The 24,387-nt window shown below is 47.1% G+C and overlaps 1 protein-coding gene across 10 annotated transcripts in view; it reads left to right on the top strand.

Annotated features, from left to right (window-relative positions):
• LOC147103064 (adhesion G protein-coupled receptor B2-like) overlaps positions 1-24,387 on the top strand; it is a 1,231,153-nt gene that overhangs the window by 540,813 nt on the left and 665,953 nt on the right. The gene's annotated exons all lie outside the window — the stretch shown is intronic.

Raw genomic sequence — 24,387 nt, 5'->3', positions numbered from 1 at the left:
AGTCTTCTTCTGATGAGGTTTCCAATGGATAGGAAGAGGAGGAAGATGAGGCCCCCAACGACAGACTTGCCCATCAGGACACGAGGCAGCATATCGGATATTGGTTGAGGAGCGGGGGGAGGGGCAATAGGTGAGACGTGGGAATACTTTGAGTGGAGTTCCCACTTCCATGTCCCCTCTCGCCATCATCCCTCTCCTGGGCCAGCGGCACATCATCCTACCTCTGTGCAGGAGGGCAGCATGGAGGAGATCAGTGACGCCTTTTAAGGCCACGGCTAAGGTATCTGTCATCCTGTTTACGGCGGCCGAAATGTTGCCATCCATACTTTGCACGGCCATTATCGACCTGCGGGGATTGATTAGAGTGCCATGATTGAAGTTCCATGGAGGAGGCCACGCTTTCCATGGAAGACATCCTCGCAATGGCCTGCACCATCAATCCACAAATGCTTGAGCTGCATTCCTCCATCCTCTGTGCCATTGTGGACAGTGTGCCTGGCACGACTGTCAGTACCTCGCACATTTGCTGCTGACACTCTATCATTTTCCTTTTCATTGATGGCCCCTGGGGGTTCAGTATCTCTGTTCAGCTGAACAGATCTTGGAGAGGTCTGCGCACTCCGATGCTGACTCTCCACCACTGTCTCTACCACCACCCTCTGCTTGTGCTGAATTGTGAACTGTGATTCACCAGGTGAGATCCCAGTTAACTCTCTAAAGCACCCACTGAAGTGTTAGTATCTGCGCTGGTGCCTGGTAAGAATGTGTCTTGGGATGGTGCACCCTCAGAAAGAATCAACTCCTCTGAGGAAACGTCGTCCGGAAGGGCCACGGGCTGCTGTTCTTCACGTGATGGACTTAGAGGAAGTTGGGACGGATATGTTTTAGTCATGGAAATGCAAAGATATTGTAATTCAGCATAATCAAGTGATCATATTTATTTGGTGCTGAAATTAAGTCAACATGACTTAATCTGGTATGAGATGTGGGTCGGAGATAATTAATGCTGTCACCATGCAGCAATGAAGTCTGAGTCTTGCCATCTCCGATGGTCAGGAACACTGATATGCCGCTTATCTCCATGGCCTCGTCCTCTGCAGATGTCAGCTTCACTGTCTGTGGTGGACCACCTCTGGTCCTCTCCCGCTCCCTTGTATTTTGGGCTCTCTTTTCCTGCAAGTGTCTGCAAGACATGTGTGCATCCGGTGGATACAGTGCATTCAGTGAGGGTGACTATCAGGCAGGTGCATTATGAGTGCCATCGGTATGCATTTGAGGACGTGTGCTGAGAATTGGGTAAGCTGACAAAGGTAGGATCACATTGCAGAAGGATTGGGATGAGTGGCAGTGCTGGATGGAGGAAGGGAGTGGTGAGGAAGTGCATGGAAAGGGAAGAATGGGTCCTGCTGAAACTTAAGAGGTTGTGAGGCTGATGTGATGGAGTACGCTTGACAGGACAGAGTGTGGGGGAGGGCAGGCGTACATTACAGGATATAGGTGAATCTGCAACTGTGCTCACCTTTCCTGACCTGGTTAGGTCATTAAACCGCTTCCTGCGCTGGATCCAGGTATGGAGCACTATATTTCTGCTGCTGACCTCCTCAGCCATCTCTAACCACACCTTCTTGGTCACAGCAGGTTTCTTCTTGTCATTTCTTGGGAACAGTACCTCCTTCCTGGTCCTTACTGTGCCCAGCAGTACATCAAGTGACGCCTCATTGAAGTAGGTCACAGCCTTTGACCATGCCAACGGCATCTGTGAAATTTTTCCTCTTCCTTAATATTCTTCCAACTCCTCCAAATTCCATCTTTGCATTGGCCCTTTAAATAGTTGAGGTGAAATCGTGTCATGTGGGTGCACGTCAGGCTCTCTCACTCACATTTGACATCTCACTCAAAACCCGGAAGTAAAATGATAATGAGGGACCTCTGTTGAAATCGGACATTCCCACGATCTTCCGCGTTTCAGGTACCCACTGCTCAAAACCCACTTCTGGGTTCTTATTGACCCCCATGTCTTTGGATGATGTTAACAAGGGGCAGCGTGTAAATGAGGAATGGGAGAGGGCCATGGTTAGATTCTTGGGGCACTTTGGAGGTAACAATGTGGGGGTGGCAAGAGAAGCCAATGCTAGAGACAATCTGTGATCAGATAGATAAGTGAGGGTAGCCCCACTGAGCTGGACAACAGAGGAGAGGCATTGCAGATGGATAGTGCGGATGAGTGTGTCAAAGGCTGCAGCGAGGACGAGAAAGACCAGCAGAGATAATGCACCACAGTCACGTCAGGTGTCATTTGTGACTCCTTTTGGTGCTGTGCCAGGGGAGGAAACCTAATTGGAGAGGTTCAAATTGGAAGTTGTGGGATAGATAGACATGGATTTGAGAGGCAAGGACTTTAGAGAGGAAAGGGAGGTTAGAGATAAGATAATAATGTGCAATGACAGTGGGGTCAAAGATGTTTTTTTGAGGAGAATATAAAGATAGCGGTTTTGAAAGGGAGGGGAGACAGCACCTGAGGAGAGGGGAACATTTACAAATTCAAGGGAGCCAGGAACGAAATTTGGGTGGTTAACAGTTCAATGTGAATGGGGTCAAGAGAGCTTGAGGTGGGTCTCAGACGAAATGAGCTCGAAGAGGGCATGAAGGGAAATGGGAGAGAAACTAGAGAGAGTCGCAAGTTAAGGCAAGGAGGAGCTTGGGAGGGAGGTTTAGCATGGTAGGAAAGAGGTAGGGAGGATGCAGCAGAGGCAGCTGAATGTATGGTTTCAACCTTAATGGCACAGAATTCCATGCGCTCCTTGCATTTGTTGCTGGAGGTGAGGGTGGAGAGAACAGGAATGAGGGGCTTAAGGAGATGGTACATAGTTGAGAAAATAAGCCACGGGTTATCTTTGCATTCCAGGATGATCCTGGAATAGTCGATTGTTTTAGCAGAGGAGAAGGAGGCCTGATAGATGTGGTCCAGCCAGATGTAGTGATGAATGGCTAAAGCACTTATATGCACATATGCTCATGTCTCCACCCCTTGGACTTCAGGAAACAAAGGTGGAGGCCATACTAGAGAGAATAGCTGGGAAGGAAGAGAGTAAAGATTTTTCTGGGGACAAGGGCATCAAAAGTGTAGTAATTGAACAATTAGACAGCTGCAAAAGTATTGTAGTGAATGGAAGGCCAAAGGTGACACAGTTTCAAAGTGCAGTTGTAAATATCAGGGGAGTGTTTTTTCTAAGAGGACAAGTACAAGGAAGTGGAGTTGGAAGAGGGTGGGAAATATGGATGATGAGGGATATAGGGAAGTGGTCAGAGATGGCCTTGTCAGTGATTGAGACCATGGGAATAGAAAAGCCACAGGATATGGCTTTGGTCAGAACATGTGGAGTCAGGGGACAAGTAGCAGAATGGATAGCAAGCTAGCTACAAACAGAAAACAGAGAGTAGGGGTTAAAGGTAGTTAATCAGATTGGCAAATGATGGGAAGTAGTGTTCCACAAGGATCAGAGCTGGGACCACTGTTGTTATCCATTTACAAAAATGATTTGGACTCGGGGATTGGAAGTGCAGTTTCAAAATTTGCGGATGAAATTGGGGGTGTAGTTAATGCAGAGCAGGACTGCGACAAAATATAGGAAGACATTAATAAGTTGCAGCGAGGACATGTAATTGGCAAATGAACTTCAAGATAGATAAGCGTGAGGTAATACATTTTGGCAGGAGGATTAAGGAGGCCACATACTTCTTGGAAAATAAGAGTCTAAATAAGGTAGAAGAGCAAAGAGATCTAGGGGTATAGATTCACAAATCATTAAAAGTAGCAACTCAGGTTAACAAGGCCATAAAAAATGAAAACAAAGCACTGGTTCATTTCTTGAGGAATAAGATGAAAAGCAGGGAAGTTGTGCTAAACTAGACTTAGAATACTGTGCACAGTCATAGAGTCATAGAGTCATAATGGCACAGAAGGAGGCCATTTGGTCCATTGAGTCCGTGCCGGCTCTCTGTAGAGTAATCCAGTCTAACCGTCCCCCGCTCTATCCCCATAGCCCTGCAAGTTTATTTCCCTCAAGTGCCTATCCAGTCTCCCTTTGAAAACATTGAGGCCTAGAAATTGGGGTGAGGTGCCAAACTGGCGCCAAGTTCGCCTGGGCGCAGATTTTTGCGCAGCGTTCGGAGCAGTAGCGATCATCAGATATTCAGCCTCAGTGTCCCAAGAGGGAGACGGGGTGCGGCTCGAGGCGCTCCGCGTCCCTCTTAGGGAGCTGAAAGTGAATTTCACAGCGCAACGTGCCGCAGCGCCACATGTTGCGGCACGGCACGCTGCGGTACTGCAGGCCTTCCTCCCATTGTTAAAGGGGAGGGGCCTGCAGCAGCGCGAACCCCGATCGCGAGTGCCGGCAAAAGAGCCCGGCACCGTGGAGAAGTGCCGGGCTCTCGGGAAACAGCTGGCAATGCCGCGGGGGGGGGGATCTGGAGACCGGGGATGGAGGTGCTGGCAGGCGGCCGCCGAAAAAACCGGCCGCCCCGCACCTCCACCTTAACTTGTGCCTCTGCCGGCGCAGTAAGGCCCCGTGAACCGGGCGCGGGTAGCGAACGGCGCAACAGCGCCGTTCGCTACCAAATATCACGATCGGGGCGCGAATGGGGCGCTGCGCACACCGATGACATCATCGGTGGCGGCGCAGCGCAACAGGCTAACGCCACCATTAGCGCCCCTGCTGAATATCGCGGGAGGCGCAGCCAGTGGCGCTACAGCCACTGGCTGCCTCTTTAGGCGCTAACAGGTGGTGCTACTCACCCAATTTCTCCCCGAGTGTTTCCGCTTCTACCACTTCCGTCGGTAGCAAGTTCCAGGTACTCACCACTCGCTGCGTAAAAATGTTTTTCCTTACATCCCCCCTATATCTCTTGCCCAAAACTTTAAATCTGTGTCCCCTAGTCCTTATACCATCACCTAGTGGGAACAGCCTTTCCCCATCTAGCCTACCTAAACCCATCATAATCTTGTACACCTCAAACTCCTTTGCTCTAATGAAAATAAATCCAGCTCCTCCAACCTGTCCTTGTAGCTAAGATCCCCCATCCTCGGAACAATTTTGGTAAATCTCCTCTGCACCCTCTCAAGGGCCTTCACATCCTTCCTAAAGTGTGGTGACCAGAACTGGACGCAATGCTCCGGTTGTGGCCTAACCAGCGCTTTATAAAGTTTCAGCATAACTTATCTACTTTTGTACTCAATACCTCTATTTATGAAACCCAAGATCCCATATGCTTTGCTAACCACTCTCTCAATATGTCCCGCCACCTTCAGGGACCTATGCACATTAACTCCCAGGTCCCGCTGTACCTGCACACTCTTTAAAACTGTGCCATTAAGTGTATATTGCCTCTCCCTGTTTCTTCTGCCAAAATGCATCATCTCACACTGCTCTGTATTAAATTCCATCTGCCATTTGTCTGCCCATTCTGCTAGCCTTTCTATGTCCTGTTGCGGTTGATTGGTATCATCCTCACTGTTTGCCACACCCCAAAGTTTGATGTCATCAGCAAATTTAGAAATTCTAATTTGTATTCCAATATCCAGGTCATTTATATATATCAAAAAAATCAGTGGCCCCTGCACTGAACCTTGGGGAACACCACTGCCTACCATCCTCCAGTCAGAAAAAAAAAATTACCACAACTCGCTGTTTTCTGTAATTAAACCAATTCCTTATCCAAACCACCACTGACCCACCTATTCCATGAGCCTCAATTTTGTTAACTAGCCTTCTATGCGATACTTTGTCAAACGCCTTCCGAAAATACATGCAGACAACATCCATTGCATTCCCTTCGTTGATCCTCTCGGTTACTTCATCAAAAAATTCAATTAGGTTAGTCAAACATGATCTTATAGAGACATAGGGGTCGATTTTCATTGACACGTGGAGTCGGGATTGGAGGTGTGCAGGGATTTAAAATCCCGAATTCGGGGGTCCCGACACCATCCCGTCCCCAACCCTCCTCCATGTAAGTTTCAAAGGAGGCGGGTACCCGCCCTGCACTGGGACCCGCCTACCCGAGGCGGGAAGGGATTAGTGCCAATTAACTGCCTGTTAACAGGTAGTTAACAGGCAGTTTTTAGCCTAATCCCTATTTTAAAGCTTGAAGTGTGGGATTCCCGACGGCTCCAAACCACGCCAATTTAGAGGAGTCGGGCTGTCGGGTTGAAGGGCTTGGAGGGGTCGAGATGTCGGTGTTCAGGTGAGTGATGGGTGCATGAGTGCAAAGGTAAGTGTGTTTGGTGTGTCTAAAGTGTGTAAAGAAGTTTAAATGACCTGTACTTACCTTTTCAGCCTTCCTTCCTCTATGTTTCGGGAGTCCATCATCTAACCGGCACAGAAAGCAGAATGGCTGCGATCTGTCAAAAGTGACAGCCTGCAGCTTTCTATGCCGGTGAGATTTCTAACTGAGTCTCTGTAGAAGGACTCAGGTTAGAAGTAAGACTGTCAGTGTTTGACAGCTTCAAACAGCTGTGAAACACTGCTATTTCATCTGTCAAAATGTCTTGACAGATGAAATTTCAGTCTGTGACGTCACCTGTTGCCGGGTGGCCCTTAATTGGCCTGCTGAGCCCGCTGGGCGGGCTCAACAAGGTCAATCAAGTTAAAATTGCGTGGAGTGGCCGCATCTCGATGGAGGCGGGATTACAACCCCAAAGGTTGTAGTCCCGCCTCCTTCCCGACTTCTGAATGAAAACCACCCCCATAGAGTTATACAGCAGAGAAATAGGCCCTTGGGCCTATCGTGTCCGCGCCGGCCATCAAGCCCTGTCCATTGTAATCCCATTTTCCAGCACTTGGTCCGTAGTCTTGTATGCTATGACGTTTCAAGTGCTCATCTAAAGGCTTGTTGAATGTTGTGAGGGTTCCTGCCTCTACCACCCTTTCAGGCAGTGAGTGCCAGATTCCAACCACCCTCTGGGTGAAAAAGTTTTTCTTCAAATCCCCTCTAAACCTGCCCCTTATCTTGAAACTATGCCCACTGGTTATTGACCCCTCTACTAAGGGGAAACGTTCCTTTCTATCTACCCTATCTATGCCCCTCATAATTTTGTACACCTCAATCAGGTCCCCCCTCAGCCTTCTCTGCTCTAAGGAAAACAACCCTAGCCTGTCCAGTCTCTCTTCATAGCTGAAGCGCTCCAGCCCAGGTAACATCCTGGTGAATCTCTTCTGCACCCTCTCCAATGCAATCACATCCTTCCTATAGTGTGGCGACCAGAACTTCACACAGTATTCCAGCTGTGGCCTACCTAGCGTTTTGTACAGCTCCATCATAACCTCCCTGCTCTTATATTCTATGCCTCGGCTAATGAAGGCAAGTATCCCATATGCCTTTTTAACCACCGTATCTACCTGTCCTGCTGTCTTCAGGGATCTATGTACATGTACACCAAGGTCCCTCTGATCCTCTGTCCTTCCTAGGGTCCTACCATTCATTGTGTATTCCCTTGCCTTGTTAGTCCTCCCAAAATGCATCACCTCACACTTTTCAGGGTTAAATTCCATTTGCCACTCTTCTGCCCATCTAACCAACCCATCTATATCGTCCTGTAGCCCGAGGCTTCCCTCCTCGCTATTTACCACTCCACCAATTTTTGTGTCATCTCTGAACTTACTGATCATACCTCCTACATTATATCTAAATCATTAATATACACTGCAAACAGCAAAGGACTGTGGTGTATGTAACCTGTTCCACCTTAAGAGAACTACCTTAAGAGATGTACTACTTTCTCTTGGCTGCTGTATACTGTAATACCGGTGGTGACCACACCGGCATATAAACGTTGTGTAGTGATTTGCTGGGCAGTTCAGGCCTGACCTCCGAATAGTAAAGACCTGTTAAAGTTATTCTTGTTGTCTGTGTCCAGTGATTTATAATAAGCATAACTGGGACACACAGACTCAACAGTGGCGACGAGTCCGATCTTACCCTGCGGCAGTTTTACATCCAAGGCAGCTTCGTCCTCAGAACGGGCGTCGAGAAGAGGCATCCGCCCTCATCATCCTGCTGAGCACCACATCGCACGGGAGGCATCGAGAACCCGGGTTAAAAAGAAAAATTCTGACCACGAAGCCCTCCATCAGCGACAGGCAGTGATCATCCCTTCTACCACGGTGGTGGGTAAGCCGATCAGCGACACGAGCAGAAAGTCGGCCGCGTTGGCTGTGGAGTAGGGGAGGGAAAACGGAGGAAAAAGGGCGGAGAACTCGACTGCGGCCGGTGAAAAAGGCCGGGCTGCAATCGGGGCCGAGAGGCGCAGCGACTGGGGCAGCGTTAAGGCCACGAGAATCACGGAGAACTCAACCGCAGCCGGTGTAAAGGACCGGTCTGCAAGCGGGGCTGAGAGGCGCAACAGCAGGGGAAGCGTGAATGCCCACGGGAACCGCGGGGGAGCAAAAAGAAGCGTCGGGGAATTGAGAACCGCTGGGGTGGCGAGAACGGCAGCAGCACGGCAATCGCCATTGCAGCCAGCGGGGGAAGAAAGCAAACGCGGGAAGCCGCCATTTTAGTAGGCGGGGGAAGAAGACAAGCGCGGGAAGCCGCCATTTTGGGAAAAAGAAAAATTTAAAGAAACTTGCAAGGATGCCTAAACATGGTAACATCAATGCTTTTGATAGCGATGTTGAAGATTGGGCCACATATTTAGAATGCATGGAAGTTTATTGTAAAGCAAATGAGGTACCAGATTGAATTCAAAGGTACAAAGCAGCATGGTAATGCTGATGGGCTGTCGCGCCTGCCACTACCTACAGCGGAGGAGGCACCGACGGTTGACCCTGTTGAGTTATTTCACTCGACCATCATCGAATGTTTACCAGTCACCAATGCAAGTATTGAAGGAGAAACCAGGAACGACCCGACACTGTCCCGGGTCTACGAATTGACAGTGAAGGGATGGCCAGCACAGGGTGATTCACTGTTACCGGCATTCTCAGCAAGACGAGAACAGCTGTCCGTCTGTCAAGGAACATTGATGTATGGAACAAGGGTGATTGTTCCTCCTAAGTTAAGAGAGAGAGTTATAAAGGAACTGCATGAAGGTCATCTGGGGGGAGTCAAGATGAAAAGCCTTGCTAGGGCTTATGTGTGGTGGCTGGGTATCGACCAACAGATAGAGGATCTGACGAAAAGCTGCTCAGGGTGCCAAAAAGTTCAAAATGCACCTCCGATTGCACCGCTGCATCCATGGGAATGGCCTTCAACCCCATGGCAACGTGTACATATTGACTTTGCTGGTCCATTCATGGACTCCATGTTTTTAATTGCGGTGGACGCACATTCTAAATGGCCAGAAGTGATTAAGATGACTACCACTACCTCGGAAAAGACGATCGCAGTGCTAAGAACGATATTTGCAAGAAATGGATTGCCAGCACAAATATGTTCAGACAACGGACCGCAGTTCGTGTCAGAAGAATTCCAGAAATTCATGAAGAAGAATGAGGTGAAACATTATACCTCTGCCCCATATCATCCGGCTACAAACGGGTTGGCCGAGAGATTTGTACAAACGTTCAAAAAAGCAATAAAGGCCATGAGCGAAGATCAGATTCCACTACAACACAAGGTGGACAATTTCCTACTGGCATATCGAAACGCCACTCATGCAGTGACAAACCAAAGTCCTGCCATGATGTTCTATAACAGGAGGTTGCGGTCCAGGTTGGACTTGTTAAAACCAAATGTGCGGAGGGAAGTCGAAAACAAACAGTTCCAGCATATAAATAACAAGACCACTCGGAGTTTCGAAATAGGACAACCAGTGTTAGCCCGGGACTATAAAAATGAGAAATGGCAATCTGGAACAATTCGGGCCAGACAAGGACCCCTGATGTACATGGTAGATATTGGTGAAAATGTAATACGACGTCATGCTGACCAACTGGTAGAATCGAGAACAAGGGTCGAACCCATGGTTACGGCAGAGACAACCGTGGAAGAAGTTAGTGAACCTGAAGCATCTACCTCAGAAGTGAATATACCTGATGATGATGTCCAATCCATAAGAGATCAACTAGATGAGTCACCCCAGCAACGAGAATCAGAGACCCCTGAAAGGCGTTATCCAACTCGGATCAGGAGGCCTCCTCAGAGACTGAATCTTTGAACTGTTTTGCATGAAGTTGTATATATATATATATATGTTATTATGTTATGTTAAATGGGGATATACACTGTTAAGCTAAAAAGGGAGGATTGTGGTGTATGTAACCTGTTCCACCTTAAGAGAACTACCTTAAGAGATATACTACTTTCTCTTGGCTGCTGTATACTGTAATACCGGTGGTGACCACACCGGTATATAAACGTTGTGTAGTGATTTGCTGGGCAGTTCAGCCCTGACCTCCGAATAGTAAAGACCTGTTAAAGTTATTCTTGTTGTCTGTGTCCAGTGATTTATAATAAGCATAACTGGGACACACAGACTCAACAAGGACCCAGCACCGATCCCTGCGGTACCCCACTGGACACAGGCTTCCAGTCACAAAAACAACCTTCAACCATCACCATCTGCCTCCTGCCACGAAGCCAATTTTGGATCCAATGTGCCAAATTGCTCTGGATCCCATGGGCTCTTACCCTCTTGACCAGTCTCCCATGCGGGACTTTGTCAAAAGCCTTACTGAAGTCCATGTATACTACATCAACTGCACTGCCCTCATCCACACACCTGGTCACCCCCTCGGAATCAAATTGGTTAGACATGATCTCCCCCTGACAAAGCCATGCCGACTATCCTTGATTAATCCTTGCCTCTCCAAGTGGAGACTAATTCTGTCCCTCAGAATTTTTTCCAACAATTTCTCTACCACTGATGTTAGGCTCACTGGCCTGTAATTCCCTGGTTTATCCCTACTATCCTTCTTGAATAATGTACTACGTTAGCTGTCCTCCAGTCCTCTGGCACCTCCCCTGTGGCCAGAGATGTTCTGAAAATTTGTGTCAGAGCCCCTGCAATCTCCTCCCTTGCCTCACACAGCAGCCTGGGATACATCTCATCTGGGCCTGGGAATTTATCCACTTTTAAGCCTGCTAAAACCGCGAGTACCTCCTCCCTCTCAATATTAATTTGTTCAAGTATATCACAATCCCCCTGCCTGATTTCTATGTCTACATTGTCCTTCTCCATAGTGAACACAGATGCAAAGTATTCATTTAAAACCTCAGCTACATCTTCCGGCTCTACACACAGATTGCCACTTTAGTCCCTAATAGGCCCTACTCTTTCCCTGGTTATCCAATTGCCCTTAATATACTTATAAAACACCTTGGGATTTTCCTTTATTATGCCCGCCAGTGTTTTTTCATGCCCCCTCTTCGCTCTCCTAATTTCTTTTTTAAGTACCCGCCTGCACTTTATATACTCCTCTAGGGCTTCCACTGTTTTTAGTCCTTTGTATCTGCCAAAAGCCTCCCTTTTTTTCCTAATCCATTCTTGTATATCCCTTGACATCCAGGGTTCCCTGGGCTTGTTGGTCCCACCCTTGACCTTTATGGGAACATGTTACATAGAAACATAGAAGATAGGAGCAGGAGTAGGCCATTCGGCCCCTAGATCCTGTTCCGCCATTTACTGAGATCATGGCTGATCATCCAAATTCAGTACCCTGTCCCTGCTTTCTCCCCATATCCCTTGATCCCTTTAGCCTTAAGAAACATATCTAACTCCTTCTTGAATATATTTAATGAGTTGTCCTCAACTGCCTTCTGTGGTAGAGAATTCCACAGGTTCACCACTCTCTGGGTAAAGAAATTCCTCCTCATCTCAGTCCTAAATGTCTTACCCCTTATCCTTAGACTGTGATCCCTGGTTCTGGACTCCCCCGCCATCGGGAACACCCTTCCTGCATCTAGTTTGTCTAGTCCTGTTAGAATTTTATAAGTTTCAATGAGATCCCCTCTCATTCTTCTAAACTCTAGCGAATATAAGCCTAATCAACTCACTCTCTCTTCATACGTCATTCCTGCCATCCCAGGTATCAGTCTGGTGAATCTTCGCTGCACTCCCTCCATGGCAAGAACATGCTTCCTCAGATAAGGCAACCAAAACTGCACACAATACTCAAGGTGTGGTCTCACCAAGGCCCTGTACAACTGCAGCAAGACATCCTTGCTCCTGTACTCGAATCCTCTCGCTATGAAGGCCAACATGCCATTTGCCTTCTTAACTGCCTGCTGCACCTACATGCTTACCTTCAGCGACTGGTGCACAAGGACACCTAGGTCTCTTTGCACTTCCTCTTTTCCCAATCTATTGCCGTTCAGATAATAACCTGTCTTCCTGTTTTTGCCACCAAAGTGGATAACCTCGCATTTATCCACATTATACTGCATCTGCCATGCATCTGCCGAATCACCCAACTTGTCCGAATCATACTAGAGTTTCTCTGCATCCTCCTCACAGCACACACGCCCACCCAGCTTTGTGTTGTCTGCAAACTTGGAGATATTACATCTAGTTCCCTTGTCTAGATCATTAATATATATTGTGAATAGCCTGGGTCCTAGCAGCGATCCCTGCGGTACCCCACTAGTCACTGCCTGCCACTCGGAAAAAGACCCATTTATTCCAACTCTTTGCTTCCTGTTTGCCAACCAGTTCTCTATCCAAGTCAGTACCTTACCCGCATTGTGGTACTCTCTCTATTTCCTTTCTGAAAGACCCCCACTGCTCTGATGTGGATTTTCCTACAAGTAGCTGATTCCAGTCCACTTTGGCCAGATCCTGCTTTGTCACATTATAATCAGCCTTCCCCCAATTTAGAACCTTTATTTCCGGTCCATCTTTGTCCTTTTCCATGACTACCTTAAATCTCACCGAATTATGGTCACTGTCAGCAAAATACTCTCCTACTGACACTTCTACCACTTGCCCGGCTACATTCCCTAGAATTAGGTCCTGTACCGCCCCCTCTCTTGTAGGACTTTCTACATGCTGGCTCAAAAAGCTCTCCTGGATGCACTTTAAGAATTCTGCACCCTCTAAGCCTTTCACACTCTGACTATCCCAGTTAATATTGGGGAAGTTGAAATCCTCTATTATTATTACCCTATTATTTCTACACTTCTCTGAGATTTGCCTACATATCTGTTCCTCTATCTCCCCCTGACTGTTTGGGGGCCTATAGTACACTCCCAGCAAAGTGCTTGCCCCCTTTTTGTTTTTAAGTTCTACCCATATGGCCTCATTAGAGGAACCTGCTAAGCTGTCATCCCTCCTTACAGCAGTAATTGACTCCTTGATTAATATTGCGACACCCCCTCCTCTTTTACACCCCCCTCTGTCTCGCCTGAAGATTCTATACCCCGAAATATTGAGCTGCCAGTCCTGCCCCTCCCTCAACCATGTCTCTGTGATAGCAATAATATCATACTCCCATGTGTTCATCAATACCTTCAATTCATCTGCCTTACTCGCAAGATTCCTTGCATTAAAATAAATGCCATCCAGCCTTGCCATATTCCCTTGTGCCATTACATATTTGCTCTGCCTTCCAGGCTGACTTGTTTTTTCTTCTATATTTGGCTGTGCATCACCCCCTCCTATAGCTCCACTCTGTATCCCATCCCCCTGCCAAGTTAGTTTAAACCCCCCCTCCCCAACAGTACTAGCTAACCTCCCCGCAAGGATGTTGGTCCCGTTCCAGTTCAGGTGCACCCCATCCGACTTTTACAGGTCCCACCTTCCCCAGAAGCAGACCCAGTGATCCAGGAAACTAAAGTCCTCCCTCCTGCACTAACTCTTTAGCCACGCATTCATCTGCTCGATCCTCCTATTCCTATGTGCACTAGCATGTAGCACTGGGAGTAATCCAGAGATTACTACCTTTGAGAACCTGCTTTTTAATCTGCTACCAAGCTCCCTAAATTCTTGTTGCAGGACCTCATCCCTGTTTTTACCCATGTCGTTGGTACCAATGTGAACCACAACCTCTGACTGTTCGCTTCCCCTTTCAGAATGCCCTGCAGCCGTTCAGTGACTTCCTTGACCCTGGCACCAGGGAGGCAACATACCATCCTGGAGTCACATCTGCAGCCACAGAAACGTCTATCTGTTCCCCTTACGATAGAATCCCCTATCACTATTGCTCTCCCGCTCTTTTTCCTCCCCTCCTGTGCAACTGAGCCACTTGTAGTGCCACGGACTTGGCTCTTGCTGCATTCCCCAGAGAAACCATCTCCCCCAGCAGTATCCAAAACGGAAAATCTGTCGAAGAGGGAGATGGACCCAGGGGACTCCTGCACTACCTTCCTAGTTCTTTTACTCTGTCTGGCGGTCACCCATTTCCTGTCTGCCTGTGCACTCTTTACCTATGGTGTGACCACCTCGTTAAACATGCTATCCTTTTACAAATCCATGTTGGCTCTCCTTAATTAGCTGAAACCTCTCCAAGTGCCCATTAATTTTTTCCTTGATTATTGTTTCTAATACTTTTCCCACCACTGATGTTAAACTGACTGGCTTGTAGTAACTAGGATTGTCCTTACGCCCTTTCATGAACAATTTCCAATCCTCAGACATCTAGGGAAGATTGGAAAATTATGGAATGCCCTTCCGCTATCTCCTCCCCCAATTCCCTTAGCAATCTGGGATGTAAGCCATCTGGACCAGGCGACTTATCCACTCTAAGCATTTCTGGTCTCCATAATACAAAAAGGACACAGAGGCACTGGAGAAGGTGCAAAAAAGATTTATAAGAATGATACCAGAACTGAGAGATTATGTGCTGGATTTTCATTCAGAAGTCGGGTTGGAGGCGGGACTACAACTTTCGGGGTTGTAGTCCTGCCTCCATCGAGATGCGGCCAATCCACGCGATTTTAACTTGATTGACCTTGTTGAGCCCACCAAGCGGGCTCAGCAGGCCAATTAAGGGCCACCCAGCAACAGGGGACGTCACAGACTGAAATTTCATCTGTCAAGACGTTTTCACAAATGAAATATCACTGTTTCACAGCTGTTTGAAGCTGTCAAACACTGACAGTCTTACTTCTAACATGAGTCCTTCTCCACAGACTCAGTTAGAAATTTCTCCTGCACAGAAAGCTGCAGGCTGTCACTTTTGACAGATCGCAGCTATTCTGCTTTCTGAGCCGGTGAGATGAGGGACTCTCCGAACCTAAAGGAAGGAAGGCTGAAAAGGTAAGGAAATGTATGTAAAACTTATTTAATCACTTTAGACACACCAAACACACTTACCTTTGCACTCATGCACCCATCACTCACCTGAACACCGACATCTCGACCCCTCCAAGCCCTTCAACCCGACGGCCCGACTCCTCCAACTTGCCGTGGTTTGGAGCCATCGGGAATCCCACAGTTCAAGCTTAAAAATAGTGTTTAGGCTATAAACTGCCTGTTAACTACCTGATAACAGGCAGTTAATTGGCACAAATCCCTTCCCGCCTCGGGTAGGCAGGTCCCAGTGCGGGGCGGGTACCTGCCTCCTTTGAAACTGACATGGTGGCGGGATGGGGTTGGGACTCCAAACCCAACTACATGGCACACTGATAATCGAGCCCTATAACTTTCAGGAATGACTGAACAGGCTGGTGCTTTTTTCTCTAGAAAGAGGAGGCTGATGGGTGACATAATCTTTAAAATTATGAAGGGGTTTGATAAGGTAGGTATAGAGAAGTTGTTTCCACTTGTCGGGGAGTCCAAAACTAGGGGTCATAAATATAAAGTAGTCACTAATAAATCCAATAGGGAATTCATGAGAAACTTCTTTATCCAGAGATTGTGAGAATGCGGAATTTGCTATCACATGGAATAGTTGAGGTGAGCAGCATTGATGTATTTAAGGGGAAACTAGATAAGTACATGAGGAAGAAAGGAATAGAAGGATACGCTGATAGGGTGAGGTGAAGTAGGATGTGAGGAGGCTTGTGTCGATGATAAACACTGGCACAGCCCAGTTGGTCCGAATGGCCTGTTTCTGTGCTGTAAGTTCTATGTAATTCTATGTATTCCCCGATAGTTTACTGGGTAAAGGGTCCTATCCCTGATTTGTCCTGATTCCCCAATAATTTTCTAGGTTAAGGCCCTGATCTCTGGTCTGTTCTGATTATTTGATGGTTTACTGGGTAAAGGCATTGATGCCTGGTCCATTCCCCAATAGTTTACTGGATAAAGGTACAAATCCAGTCTCTGTCCTGATTCCCTGAGGGTTTACTGGACAAAAGCATTAATCCCTGGGATGTGCTGGGTCTCCAGTTGTTTAGTGACTGAACAGTTATGATGCGTATGAGCCCTCTGACCCTTTCGTAATAAGATACCATTTGCTTGAGATTATTGCACACTATCTAACAGCAGAATGAAACAGCAATTCATCCTTAAGATCCCATCATCAGCCTTCCTCAGCTGCTGGTCTAAATTACGCCTTTGGCAACTTTACTCAGTGATTGGGTATAGATGGTAAGCAGATTTTAGATTTTTTTCCATAGGGTAATGAGATGGGGGAATATAAATGAGAGAGGTACATTTGCCCATATTTTTCATTATCTGCTAAGCAGTTTCAATGGAGTAGAATTAGAGATTTGGGAAAATGTTGCGTGCCTGCTTTCTTGCCTGGGACATGGTGCATGGAACAGAGGAACCTAAACGCAATGGGAAAGAATAAAAAAAATATAAAGAAATTTTAATGCATCAAGTTTTTTGAGGTTGTGAATTAAAGTCTTCATGCACAAAATAGAGATGAAGTAGCATCTTGCAAAACAATGATCGTAAGGTCACTTTAAAAAAAGATTATCTTGGACAAAGACAATAAGTTTGAATGTCTGATACAGGTCATGTTTCTGATAATTGGATCCATATTCTGCCAGTTAAAATTATGAGATGTCAGCATCATTGAAAATGCATGTTCCATTGGGGAATGGTAGCATAGTGGTAATGTTACTAGTAATCCAGAGGCCTGAGTTCAAATCCCACCATAACAGCTGGGGAATGTAAAGTCAATTAATTAAATAAATCTGGAATAAAAAGCTAGCCTATATGTGACTCCAGCAATGTGGTTGACTCTTTACTGCCCTCTGAAATGGCCTCGCAAGCCATTCAGTGTAACAATAAGAATAAAACCGGATGGACTACTTGGCACCGGCTATGGACACGACAACAGCCTGACATAGTCATACTCACAGAATCATACCTTTCAGCCAATGTCCCAAACTCCTCCATCACCATCCCTGGGTATGTCCTGCCCCACCTGCAGGGCAGAACCACCAGGGGTGGCTATACAGTCGGGAAGGAGTGGCCCTGGGTGTCCACAACATTGACTCCGGACCCCATGAAATCTCATGGCTTCAGGCCAAGGATGGGCAAGGAAACCGCCTGCTGATTATTACCTACCACCCTCCCTCAGCTGATGAATCAGTACTCCTCCATGTTGAACACCACTTGGAAGCAGCACTGAGAGTAGCAAGGGCACAGAATGTACTCTGGGTGGCTCGGTAGCACCACTACTGACCGAGCTGGCTGAGTCCTGAAGGACATAGCTGTCTGGGCTGCGACAGGTGGTGACAGAACCAACACGAGATAAAAACGTACTTGACCTCGTCCTCACCAGTCTACCTGTCGCAGATGCATCTGTCCATGACAGCATTGGTAGTAGTGACCACCGCACAGTCATTGGGGAGACGAAGTCCCGTCTTCACACTGAGGACACCCTCCGTCGTGTTGTGTGGCATTACCATCGTGCTCAATGGGATAGATTCAGAACATATCTAGCAGCTATCAGATCTATCAAAACTGGGCATCCATGAGGCGCTGTGGGCCATCAGCAGATTTGTATTCCACCACAATCACCTCATGGCCCGGCATATCCCTCACTACCATTACCATCAAGCTAGGTGACCAACACTGGTTCAATAAGGAGTGTAGAAGAGCATGCCAGGAACAGCACTAGGTGTACCTAAAAATGAGGTGCCATCCTGGGGAAGCTACATGCATGCTGAAAAGCAGGCTAAGCAATCCCACAATCAATGGATCAGATCAGAGCTCTGCAGTCCTGCCACATCCAGTCGTGAATGATGGTGGACCATTAAACATCTAACGGGAGGAGGAGGCTCCAGGAATATCCCCATCCTCAATGATGGTGAAGCCCAACATGTGAGTGCAAAAGACAAGGCTGAAGTGTTTACAACCATCTTCAGCCAGAAGTGCTGAGTGGATGATCCATATCGGCCTTCACCTGAGGTCCCTACCGTCACAGAAGCCAGTCTTCAGCCAATTAGATTCCCTCCACATAATATCAAGAAATGGCTGAGTGCACTGGATACAGCAAAGGCTATGGGCCCCGACAACATCCCGGCTGTCATGCTGAAGACTTGTGCTTCAGAACTAGTCGCGCCTCTAGCCAAGCTGTTCCAGTACAGCTATAACACTAGCAACTATCCGAAAATGTGGAAAATGGCCAGGTATGTCTTGTCCACAAAAAGCAGGACAAATTCAACCCGGCCCATCAGTCTACTCTCAATCATCAGCAAAGTGATGGAAGGTGTCGTCGACAGTGCTATCAAGCGGCACTTACTAATAACCTGCTCACTGATGCCCAGTTTGGGGTCTGCCAGGACCACTCGGCTCCAGACCTCATTACAGCCTTGGTCCAAACATGGACAAAGAAGTTGAAATCCAGACTGAGTTGAGGGTGACTGTCCTTGACATCAACATAAGAACATAAGAAATAGGAGCAGGAGTAGGCCAATCGGCCCCTCGAGCCTGCTCCACCATTCAATAAGATCATGGCTGATCTGATCCTAACCGCCAATCTACTATCACAGAACCATCTCCTGAATCTAACAGAATTAGACACACGAAATAGGAGCAGGATCAGGCTACATGGCCCCTGGGCCCGCTCCGCTACCCACAGGGCCATGTCCAATCCGAACCTAGACTCATGTCCAAATTCCTGCCCGCTCCCCGTAACCCTTAATTCCCTTTACTTCTAGGAAACTGTCTATTTCTGTTTTAAATTTATGTAATGATGTAGCTTCTACAGCTTTTTGGGGCAGCATATTCCATGGACCACCACCCCCTGAGTGAAGTAGTTCCTCCTCATCTCAGTTTTGAAAGAGCAGCCCCTTATTCTAAGACTATGCCCCCTAGTTCTAGTTTCACCCATCATCGGGAACACCCTCCCCACATCCACCCGATCCAACCCCTTCACAATCTTATATGTTTCAATAAGATCGCCTCTCATTCTTCTGAACTCCAATGAGTAGAGTCCCAATCTACTCAACCTCTCCTCATATGTCCATCCCCTCATCCCCGGGATTAACCGAGTGAATCAAGGTGGCATTTGACCGAGTGTGGCATCAAGGAGGCCTAGTAAAACTGAAGTCAATAGGAATCAGGGGAAAAACTCTCCATTGGCAGGAGTCATACCGAGCACAAAGGAAGATGGTTGTGGTGGTTGGTCACCAATCATCACAGCTCCAGGATATCGCTGCAGCAGTTCCTCAGGGCAGTGTCCTAGGCCCAACCACCTTCAGCTGCTTCATCAATGACCTTCCCTCCATCATAAGGTCAAAAATGGGAATTTTCGCTGATGACTGCACAGTGTTCAGTGCAATTCGCAACTCCTCAGATAATGAAGCAGTCCATGCCTGCATGCAACAAGATCTGGACGACATTCAGGCTTGGGCTGATAATTGGCAGGTAACATTTGTGCCACATAAGTGCCAGGCAATGACCATCTCCAACAAACGAGAGTCTAACCACCACCCCTTGACATTCAACGGCATTACCATTGCCGAGTCCCCCACCATCAACATCCTGGGAGTCACCATTGACCAGAAACTTAACTGGACCAGCCACGTAAATACTGTGGTAACAAGAGCAGGTCACAGGCTAGGTATTCTGTGGCAAGTGTCTCACCTCCTGACTCCCCAAAGCCTTTCCACCATCTACAATGTACAAGTAAGGAGTGTGATGGAATACTCTCCACTTGCCTGGATGAGTGCAGCTCCAACAACACTCAAGAAGCTCGACACTATCCAGGACAAAGCAGCCTGCTTGATTGACACCCCATCCACCACCTTAAACATTCACTCCCTCCACCACCGACGTACCGTGGCTGTAGTGTGTACCATCTACAAGATACACTGCAGTAACTCGCCAAGGCTCCTTCGGCAGCACCTCCCAAACCCGCGACCTCTACCACCTAGAATGACAAGGCCATCAGGCGCATGGGAACACAACCACCTCCAAGTTCCCCTCCAAGTCACACACCATCTTGACTTGGAAGTATATCGCCGTTTCTTCATCGTCGATGGGTCAAAATCCTGGAATTCCCTCCCGAACAGCACTGTGGGAGTACCTCCACCACAAGGACTGCAGCGGTTCAAGAAGGCAGATCAACACCGCCTTCTCAAGGGCAATTAGGGATGGGCAATAAATGCTGGCCTTGCCAGCGATGCCCAGATCCCAGGAACAAATAACATTTTTTAATTAAAATCTCAATAGTTAATGAATTTGAAATTAAAACAGTTTTTTGCTGTCTATGAAGTTACTGCATTTGAAATGTTAATGCATATTTCATAAGGTGCAATTTCTCAGATATGCTGTGTATAATACATATCTATTATTAATAAAGCTTAGTGTTTAATTTTTTGAACTACATTGATTTTGGATCAGTTTTATGCACATGGTTCTGTGGGCAAATCACAAAATCATAAGCTTTAACAATTTTATATTTTCTCATGCGTTCATGCTTTCTTTTTAATTACTCTTTCATGCTGAGACAGGGACTGGGGTACAGTGACTTTGCCTGCTTTTGGTGCCATTCTCTCTGTCAGTATATACCAGCTTTTACCTGAACATCTCAAGGATGAACCGAATCCCAGTGGTCAGGTCATTCAATTAATTGCCATTATTACCAACATTTCTCAGCTATTTCTAAGCACTTTTTAAAGAACTGTTATTTAAACCCAAACAGGCCAATTTTAGAATGTGTGCTCCTGGCCTGGAGCTTTTCACAGCAGTGGCACGCTCACAATTTCCCAGTTTATTCACTCCTGGTGGACGAAGCTCCAGGCCAGGAGCATGCATTCAGAAAACTAGCCCTTCACTCACAAATAGCAGTAAAATATATTCACATTACTGTCAAAATGCTGCTGGAACAGATGGCAACAACATACAAAATTAAACACATAGGCCTAGAAATTCAGTTGTTTGCGCCAGCCGCTAGCGCCTTAGGAGGAGGAGATGTGGGGCGCTAGGCGGCTAGCGGCCGGGCGCTGCGCGATCTGCACCTCTCCCCAACTTCAGTAAAGGTTTAGCGGCGGCGCAAAGCCTTTGCGCGCGCTCAGCTGCGCACGCAGATCCTGATGTCATTTCATCGTGCAACGCCCTTTGTGCGCCCCAAACCGGAAATTCAGTGGCGCCGGCCTATTGCGCGCGTGGCGCCCCTAGCGACTGGTGGAGGGGAACGGTTCCCAGTCACTGCGGGGCGCGGAGGCGCTAATTAAAGGGCACTCCTCCTGCAGTAGAAATGGCAGCCATTTTGCATCACTCCTTCTTTGTGAGAGACGGATCTTTGCAGAGAGACAAAGGTAGAGAGCTTTCTGGTTTGGCTCAACACTCGCACAGGTACTTGTGGCTTCAGGCCACAGCTTTGCACTTGTCTTTAACTTCAGAGCTATAGCATTGACTGGAAACATATAATGGGGGCTGCAATGGGTGCAAACGTTGGCCTTCTCCATAGTCCTGGGCGTTGTCCAGATCAAGCAGCAGTGGTCAGGCCTTGCTTCAAGGCTGCAGTGTGCAGGGCGTGGCAGGCAAACAAATCTACCCTCCCCCTTTAAGAGCTCACCGTCAATCAGCAACTCGCCGCACCTGCGCTGCGCCCGCCCTCGGGGGTTTCGCCCCGGGCCGCCAGCTTAGCGCCTAATGATAGTCGTGCATCGCCTGTTTTAGCGCAGCAGCAACCTCTTGGGGCGATGCCACTGAATATCGGCGAAGGTGGCGCGAAGTTGCGCCGGGCGCAAACTTTAGCGGCCACCCGGCTGTAGCGCCCCAAACGTGGCTATACTGAATTTCTAGGCCATAATGTGATTAATTGTTCAATAAATAACTATTTACTCACCTGTTAAACTCTAAAAAGAACTGTCAGACGGAGAAGCCAAATACATTGCGGAAAGGAGTCAAACACTGCCACAGCTGCAACCAGAAAAGATCAATTGTAGGTGGACAGTTGTCAGAGCTGGTACACAGCTCCAGAAGGTTGGCTATTGTGTATTTAGCTATTCAATGCGACCTCTAAGTGTATCAGTGCTGGTGGGCTTCCGAGATGTAACACCTGGATCAGCTTGAATGGAGAATTGAGCTGGGTCTTATAGAAAACCCCAGAGCAGATAAGCGGTGCCTGTTTGCAAATGGAGTAACCTGATATTTGCACAAAGATGCACTTGCATTTGTTAATTATGTGCAGCTTCTGAATTCTAATGAAAGGTGCCAGGATTTTCCATTGCCGCACTCGCCAGCTGCATATTTCTGCCCATTCACTTTAATGGACAGAAAATTGAGAGCTGCTGATTGCAGAAATGGAAAACCCTGGCTGCTGTTTGGAAGCACCTGACCAAGGTACAGGTGCATATTGCAGCTTACTATGGATGAAAGGCATAGATAGTGAGTAAGTCACTCATGTCCTTGTAGGCTGCCAATCTACGCAAATCTGACAGGTGTTAGCTGTCTGGGAACCTCGCTCAGATTGACACCCTCGCTCATTATTGTATCGATTTGTAGTGTGGGTTCAATGACGACACATTCATGAAAGAGAATGTCTTTTAATCTAAAGTCTGTTCAACTCTGTTAACAGCATTACAGGAGACACCATCTTAGAGGTCCATCTAAAACGAAACTAAAACTAAACTCTGCCTCTCTCACATGCCCTCTGCTGGTCAGGCATAAATAATCAAACAGGCAAATATGCTGGTAAGGCATCATAATCAAACAGGCAAATACCATCACTATTTGCTGATATCATTACATCTCCCTTTCTTAAAACAAAAGTATTTTACTTTTATCTAACAACATGTTTTCTTTGTATTACTCTGCATTTTAACTGTAACACTTAATGAACTTACATTATCATTATCATGATCAAGGTTTTTTAACCTTGTTTTGTGTGTTCACATGAAATATGTAAATACACTAGAACTTGAAGAGAGAATAAGATTACATTACTTCCTTCTATAACAAGCATCCTTAAACTTGCTCAATGAGTCTCTCAGGAGGCTTCACGTGTCTTGAGGATTTTCTGATTGATTGTCCTTGAATCTGAGTTGTTGCCTCAGATGATGATTTCTCAGCTGTGTGCTCAGGTTGTTCAACAGTATCAGTCTTTTGACCTGCTGTGTGATCAGGTTGTTCAACAGTGTCAGTCTTTTGACTTGCTGTGGCTGGTCTCATGAGAAGATCCCGACGATTTCTTCGCAGAACAGCACCCTCATCTGTCTGAATGGTGTATGATCTTGGTTGAACTTCACTCAGGACAGTTCCCTTCTGAGTCCATATGTTTGTTTTGTCTTTGAACCTTACTTGGTCACCAGTGTGGAGTTCAGGTAGGTTTTGTGTTCCTCTGTCATAGTAGTACTTTTGCTTTTCTTTCTGTTGTTCTTTGAACTTCCTCACTTTCTCCCCCTCTTTTGTTTTCAGGAGGTTCTCCGGGATGGGTAGGTTTGACCTTAGCAGACGTCCCATAAGGAGTTGGGCTGGTGACATACCACACTCGAGCGGCGTTGTGCGGTATACAAGCATGCTCTGGTAGAATTCAGTTCCACCGTCTTTTGCCTTGTACATCAGTCTTTTCACTGTCTGGACCGATTTTTCCACTAGTCCATTGGACTGTGGAAAGTGAGGACTTGACATTGTGTGGACAAAGTCCCACTCTTTGGCAAAGTGTCGGAAACTTGCATTGTAAAACTGGGGTCCGTTGTCTGTGAAGACCTCGCTTGCCATGCCATGTCTGGAGAATATGGCTTTCATACATGTTATCACAGCATCTGCAGTGGTGGTGTACAGTCTACAAACCTCTGGATACAGGGAGTAATAGTCTGTGACTACAAGATAGTCCTTCCCTTGACATACGAATAGGTCAGCGCCTACCTTCTGGTAAGGTCTGTCTGGCGCTGGGTGTGGCTTTAGTGGTTCTACCGGATTGCTTGCTCGATATTTCAGGCATATTGTGCAGTTTGACACCTCATTTGTCACATCTTGGTTGATTCGTGGCCAGTACATCACCTCTCGTGCTCTTTTCTTACACCTTTCGATTCCCAGATGTCCTCCATGGATCCTTTTTAGCATCTCTTTTCTCAGACTCTTTGGGCTAACTATTTTAC

The sequence above is a fragment of the Somniosus microcephalus genome, chromosome 20, assembly GCF_052327205.1.
Source record: "Somniosus microcephalus isolate GS21.2 chromosome 20, FLI_Smic_1.0, whole genome shotgun sequence".
Lineage (NCBI taxonomy): Eukaryota > Metazoa > Chordata > Chondrichthyes > Squaliformes > Somniosidae > Somniosus > Somniosus microcephalus.
The sequence above is the reverse complement of the archived record's forward strand: the minus strand, read 5'-3'. Positions and strand labels throughout refer to the sequence as shown.